Source organism: Aethalodelphis obliquidens, unplaced genomic scaffold (assembly GCF_003676395.1).
Source record: "Aethalodelphis obliquidens isolate GAN/ISIS:26980383/991018 unplaced genomic scaffold, ASM367639v1 scaffold3, whole genome shotgun sequence".
NCBI lineage: Eukaryota > Metazoa > Chordata > Mammalia > Artiodactyla > Delphinidae > Aethalodelphis > Aethalodelphis obliquidens.
This window is the reverse complement of record NW_020837947.1, coordinates 75,323,299-75,330,270: the sequence shown is the minus strand read 5'-3', so window position 1 is coordinate 75,330,270 and position 6,972 is coordinate 75,323,299.

Below are 6,972 nucleotides of genomic sequence, written 5' to 3'. Positions count from 1 at the left end.
TGTGTGTGTGTGTGTGTGTGTGTGTGTGTGTGTGTGTGTGTGTGTGTTCCCATGGGCATTTTAGAGGAGATTGGGCAGAATGTTCTTGTCTAGTCTGGCACCGAGCTAACCCAGAAATTCCCCATCATCCACCCACGACTTTCTAAGTGCACACTTACTCACGCAAACACAGGCTCCATCTGTTTAAAATCTGTCATAATTCTTGCCAGAGATTTACAGGAATTTTAGAAACACAAAAACATAGAATGTCAGTCCTGGAAGAAACTCTAGGAATCATTTATAATAATTACTTCATTTCATAATTAAAGTCAAGAGAGATTAAGTGATTTATACAAGGTCATTTTCTTAAATTCACTTGTTTATTGTTTTCAAGTATCTGGCCAACATTGACCCACTTCTCACCTCTTATATTCTCCATGATTTTTCAAAACTTACTGATACTAGCACCAAGATTTTATCTCAAAATTCTTTGAAAGTCCCAGGATTTAAACATACTCTATTCTCTGAAAATTTCTCACTTTTCTTGGATCTTCCATTTCTTCTTAATGTGTGTCCTACTTGAGCCATTTGGAAAATCACCCCTTACCAGCAGAGGTGATAAAATATGGGTATTGCTGTCATTCCTTAATGTTCACTGCCTGCCCCAAGAAATAAATCCATCTCTCCCTTTTTATTATTCCTATGTAATGCTGTTAAAGCAAGCTATGTTGTTACATGTACATACGCTGTGACCATACTAACACCATTCTTATATGTTCATGTTACTCTTTTATGGTCATACTAGGACAGCATTTCCCAAAGTGGACCACTGCTCTGTAAAAGCGATCTGAGAATAAGATTCCCAATGTCAAATAAATATGAGGATTACTGCATACTATAGAATTCCCTTAGAAAATGACACTGCATATTAGCACATAAAAGGATCCATTAAGTCTTGTCCTAAATACTCCAGGTATGAAAATATATATTCTTCCGAATTTCAAGAAAATCCCTATAGAAAATGTTATAGCAGATATTCTGTCCACATTTTGCTTATATTTCCTTTATATGGGAACTTGGAGAATTCACTTTATAAGCTAATTTATTATCTCTAATACCTAGACTTTCTAAGTTTGGGGAAGTCGGTTTACAAAATTTTCATTTTGAATCCCCATCCTTATTTAGTTATATCTTCCCTTTAAAATATCTAACACTATAACCACATACATATATTTTTCTCTCAATTTTATGAAATATACTTCATGATATCTTAGAGATTATGACTGACTGCATACAGAATAGACTTCTCTCACTAGTCAGTATTAAAATTTTAAAATGTTTAAATGCTATGGCGCTCCCTCTGCATATTGAATTTGAGTAAAATAATTTAATTCAATTTTTAAATAGAAATAAGTATGTTTATTGCTATAGTTTTAAAAAGCACTCCAACTAGTAAGTTAACATAAATCTTACATGGCAGAAGAATAGGTGTGGTCTCAAACCAAATCAGTACTCTTATTTTTTGACTGCTGTTATGGCAAAGCATCATACAATAGGATGTGAGGAATACAAAAACATTTAACACCTATGTACCCTGTTCTCTACATCTTTTTTGTCTATTTGAGAACATGCTGACTAAACATATATTAACAACTCCATAAAAATAAATGGAAGGGATGCTACAGTCTACACAATGACTATTAAATGAATTGAATAATGAAATTACTTTATGTGGCAGTATTATAAAATATCCTTTAAATACCTAATAAAATTTATGTTAAATATCTGATAAAAATGACATAGCAGATGACAAATGTTTAATTTTTGTTGTTGTTTTTGTTTTTTTGCGGTACGCGGGCCTCTCACTGTTGTGGCCTTTCCCGTTGCGGAGCACAGGCTCTGGACACGCAGGCTCAGCGGCCATGGCTCACAGGCCCAGCCTCTCCGCGGCATGTGGGATCTTCCCGGACTGGGGCACGAACCCGTGTCCCCTGCATCAGCAGGCGGACTCTCAACCACTGCGCCACCAGGGAAGACCACTGCGCCACCAGGGAAGCCCTAATTTTTAATATACATGATAATGTCACTGGAATGTGACATTATCTATCTCTTCGTACCCATATCCAGAGAAGTGTTAGTATTGCAATACTTGTCAAGTTAAGTCTATTTTGCTTTTATTGGAATTTCCAGAATCTCTTTAGAAGATATTCTCCCCCCAGTGGTGTCTCTCTGAATGGTTTATTTAAAATACTGGCACTAACTAAATGGAAGCTCTATTTTTAAACAATTTTTCTTGAAAAGATTTTAAGAATATAAATTAGAAAGTAAGTCAGAAACTGAGAACTGTAAAATAGAGAGAAGGTACAGCACTATGGCAATGGTAACTTTAAGTTGCACAAAATGATGATTTTGGATTTTTACTTATCAGTCCATTGTTTTTATACAATTGCTATTCTGGCAACAATCTTTGGAGTGAGAAGGATCGATCCAAAGGCTGAACTACCACAGATAAATCACTTAATCTCTTATACCTATAGTTTATTTACATGTAACATAAATATAGTAACAGTACTGAATTTCAAATAATGTGATGACCATTAAATAAGGTAATTTAAGTAAAGTGCTCAGAAAGCTCCTAATCAAAGGGTAACTATTATGATTGTTTTAGTACAACAAAGGAAATGCTATAGACTTAGTATCTCTCAGCAATGCATTAACAAACTTTCTTATGATCCCTTTGTGGACAGAATGAAACGTCAGCCGAATGACAGAACAATAACGTGGAATACGCTGGTTGAGCACTTCCAGCCGCCAAGTATTGGTTAGTGGGTCTTGGTCACTGTGAAGGAGGCACACTGCAGGTTCTGCCCTCCACATTTTCCTATTCAACAGTTTCATCAATAAAGTTGGAGAAAAGCATGGACACGCTTACCTAAGTTATACATTGCCCAACGTTAAGGGAAACAAGTAAATGTGAAATGACAGAATATGTGATCTCAATAAACAGATGGTAAATAAATGTTATCTATGATAAGAGGAAATGGACTGACCCTAATAAGATTATTTATATTTAAAATGTATATTATACACATACAGCATGGAGGAGAACCTGATAGGGAAAAAGCGCTTTGAATATAAGAATATAAAGCTCTCTATACATTTTTAGTTTGCAAATTGTACTACTTAGTGTAAGGTTACTTATTGTAACAAACCAAACCAAAAACAAATGATAAAAATAATAATGTATTATTATTAAATAATGTATTCCTGATCAGCAGGTGACTCTGTTATAAGTCCTGAATCAGGGACTATTTTTAAAATAGTTGATCTAAAATGATTAGTACAATTTTACAGACAGTCTTTTCCTTTGACATATGTTAACAAGATACAATGTCATATGCTAAGTCAAAATCATATTAGTATGTCAAATCAACGGTTCCTAAACTTGGTAGCACATTGGAATCACATCAGGAGCTATCTAAGAAAATACTTCCTGATAGCAATGAGGATGATAACATCATTAAATCTTAGAGGTCAGTTGGCAGTGTTTAAGCATCACAAGTAAGGTGGACTCAGTTATCTTAATGAGAAGCAAGATGGGAGTGGCAACTAAGGTGCTAGACTCACTGGGAGCTCTGTATATGACAGTAAATGATATAGGACAATGTTTCAGGGTAAAATGGATGTGCAACCAACTAGGGAATTCTTAAGCTATACAATGAATGGAAATCAAGAATAAACAATCAGAAATCTGAGAGTAGCTGCTCCAATAAAATGTCACGATCCCTGCTCAGTTTCTGGATTGAGACCAGTTTTTAGACCTGAAAGCCACCAACTGGAAGAGAGTCCAAGTCCTTGGAAGAAAGGACTCTATAGCACCACGGAAGGTTTACATGATAATGATTCCCTTAATCCTTCCACAAATGGTACTATGGTCATTTCCTTGGTTGAACATACACTGCAGAATAGAGAATATTCAGACACATCAAAGATTACTGAAAATATGGTCCAAGTTGACCTAAGGACCTGAAATGCCATCATGGTTCTCCACTAGAGTAATGGGGGAAAGGATTTCTATGGAAATCATATGAAGTCCTAGCACTGATCCAGCTCACAGTGGGTCCATCAGGTCTAGAGACCTACTTGGTGGTTATTTGCCTGGTCTCCAAATATGTGGTTGGAATGCAAGTACTTAATAGTTGGCAAAATCCTCATATTGGGTTCTTACTCAGAAGGGTAAGAGTTATATCACAGGCAAGTCAAGTGGAAACCTCACTCGTTGGCCAAGATACTAAATTAAACAATACTGTATCTCAGGAGAAACGGCAAAAATTAATATCACTCTTAAACACCTAAAGGATACAGGGATGGTGCTCCCCATAGAAATCCTATTTAATTCACCAGTCTTAGGGGTACTGGGGGTGTAGAATTTTGTTGCATAGAACTTATGGCAAGTTCCAATAGAAAAATTACAAGTGAGGCCCTTAGGGTTCTAGAACAAGACCATATCAGCTTCAGCAGAAAATATGCACCATTGAATAAACCATTACTATTATACTATTGGGTCCTGGTGGACAGAAACCAGCCAGAACTGTAATAGGTGGATTTTTTATAGGCCCACCTAGTCATGTGTTTGGGCAGGCTAGTAGCAATCCATCATAAAGGGAAATGGTATACAAAGAATTGGGCATAATAGGACCAGAGAGCACAAGTAAACTGCATAGACCCCTATGTCATCCACTGAGTCACTAGTTTCTCTCCCTCCGTTCACAACTGATGGAAGTGGAGTAAGAACTAGGCTGGTTCACAGATGATTCAGCTCTGATGTTGCTATAAGCCAAAAATTAAGTCCTGCTGCATTACAACCCTGCTCAGGGGTGTAAAACTGAAAGCAGTAGGGGCAACTCTCCCAAAGGTCAACACTGGGAAATGCATCTGGTCGTCAATTTTATGTACAGAGAAGTGTCCTGAAATAAGAATATATATGGATTTATGGACAAGAGAGAATGGCTTGGCTTGCTGATCAGGAGTGTGGAAGGAAAAAAATGGAAAGACTAGGGACAAGAGACATGTAGATAATCTACAGGAGTGGACAAAATATGAAGATCTTGTGTCACATGCAATTCCCTACCAGAGAGCGTCCCCCACAGAAAAAGTACTAAATAACCAAGTAGAAATAATGATTCAACCATTTGCTGTTAGCCAACCTCTGTCATCGTCTGCACTAGTGCTTACACAGTAGAAACATAAATGGAGTAATAATCATGAGGGCAGAGATGGAGATTTGCCCCAAAACATGAGACTTCACTCATCATGGCTTAGCTAGCTGCTACCACTGCTGAATGTCCAACCTGACATCTGGAGAGACCAAGAGAGTTTCCAAATGGCACCATCCCTCTAGTAGGCCAACGGCCCCTCTGAGTCAAGTTCACGACACTGAACTCTTTCCACTTTGGAAGCGGCAGTGATTTGTTAGCACATATCACTCTTCCTTCTAGAGTGACTGAACCAGCTCCACTGTCTCGGGGATTAGTGTTTCATTTTCTGACATTGCATCCCATCGAACATTGCACTGGACCAAGTAACCCCTTTACAGAACAGAAGGTAAACAAGCAGGCATGTGAACACAGGACCTACTACCACACCACCTAATAGAACAATGGAATGGCCTTTTCAAGGAGCAGCTGGGGGACCAGCTTGAAGAAGATACCATGCAAAGATAGGGAAATAGTCTCCAAGATGAAGTATGTGTCCTAAATCAACAACAGGCTTTTGTTTTTGGTTGTTTTTCTGTTTGTTTGTTTTTTGGGTTTTACCATTAAGTAGAATACAAAAGACCAGGATCCCAGAGGTGGAAGTTGGAGAGGCCCTGGTTGGCTTCACTTTCAGTGGCCTGCTTGGAGAATTTGGATTCCCATCCCTACAACTCTATGCTCTGCAGATGTGAAGGTCGGTCCTAAGACCCACCAAAGAGAACATTTCTACCATAGACACAACAAGAGAGCAACATACAAGAAAAAGTGACATCCTGGCAGAGAGAAATGACCCCAATTATGAGGAAGGTGTACAGCTGCTATTACACAATGGCAACAGGGAGGACCTTTTGTAGCGTAGGATGATTCACTGGAGATCTCTTGGTACCCCTTTCCCAAGCTGATTATGTACTGACATTTACATTAAAAACTCCATTGAAAAATTATATTTTGGTTAACAATGAAGTTATGTCAGTATGGAGTTTGTTCACTTCTTAAATATTTTTATAAACCAGACTCTGCCTCTTCCTTGGCCACAGGCTATAGCGGACCCCATCTGGGGACATCAGCCATGCTACTGCCGCCCATGGTGTTTGTGATTATGAAAGATGGAGTGAAAAATTGGGGGCTCTGAGCTTCATCAGAGGAAGTCATCTTTGGGCTCTACAGTTCTGGTAGGGCAAAGGTCCCAGAATGGAAGTGAAGCATAGGATTCTGCTGCTGTTGAATGGCCCCTCCTCCTTTACATCCAGAGCAACAAGGTGCCTCCACATACAGCAAAGGTAGGGAATATACCCTGGGAGGAGAGGACAGGCTGGTGAGGGAACCCTAAAAGGAAAGAATATTTTCCTTTTTATGAAATATTCTTATTTTTCCAATATTTAATGTTCTTTAAAGAAAATTACTTTTCTCCTCAGGTATGAAGAGAGTCCTTCCATGAAAACCCACCTCTCTCTACCCAACAATCACAGTCTGCTCACCACTGGCACTACCCTTTGATCCTGTTTATGTTGTGACACAAAAATCCACAGACCCTCAATCACCCGCATCTCTCCCTCTCTATACAAAAGAGGCTGCACCATCTCTCTCTTTATCCCCTTTCCTCTTCAAATCCTGGAATTCTTACTGTGCCCACTGAAATTCATAGTCTACTCTCAGAAAAATCTGTGTTCTTAATCTCTCTAATTGAAACCTGGCTTTTCTGGAGGACCTTACTTCCCTTCACATGAAGACTGTTTCT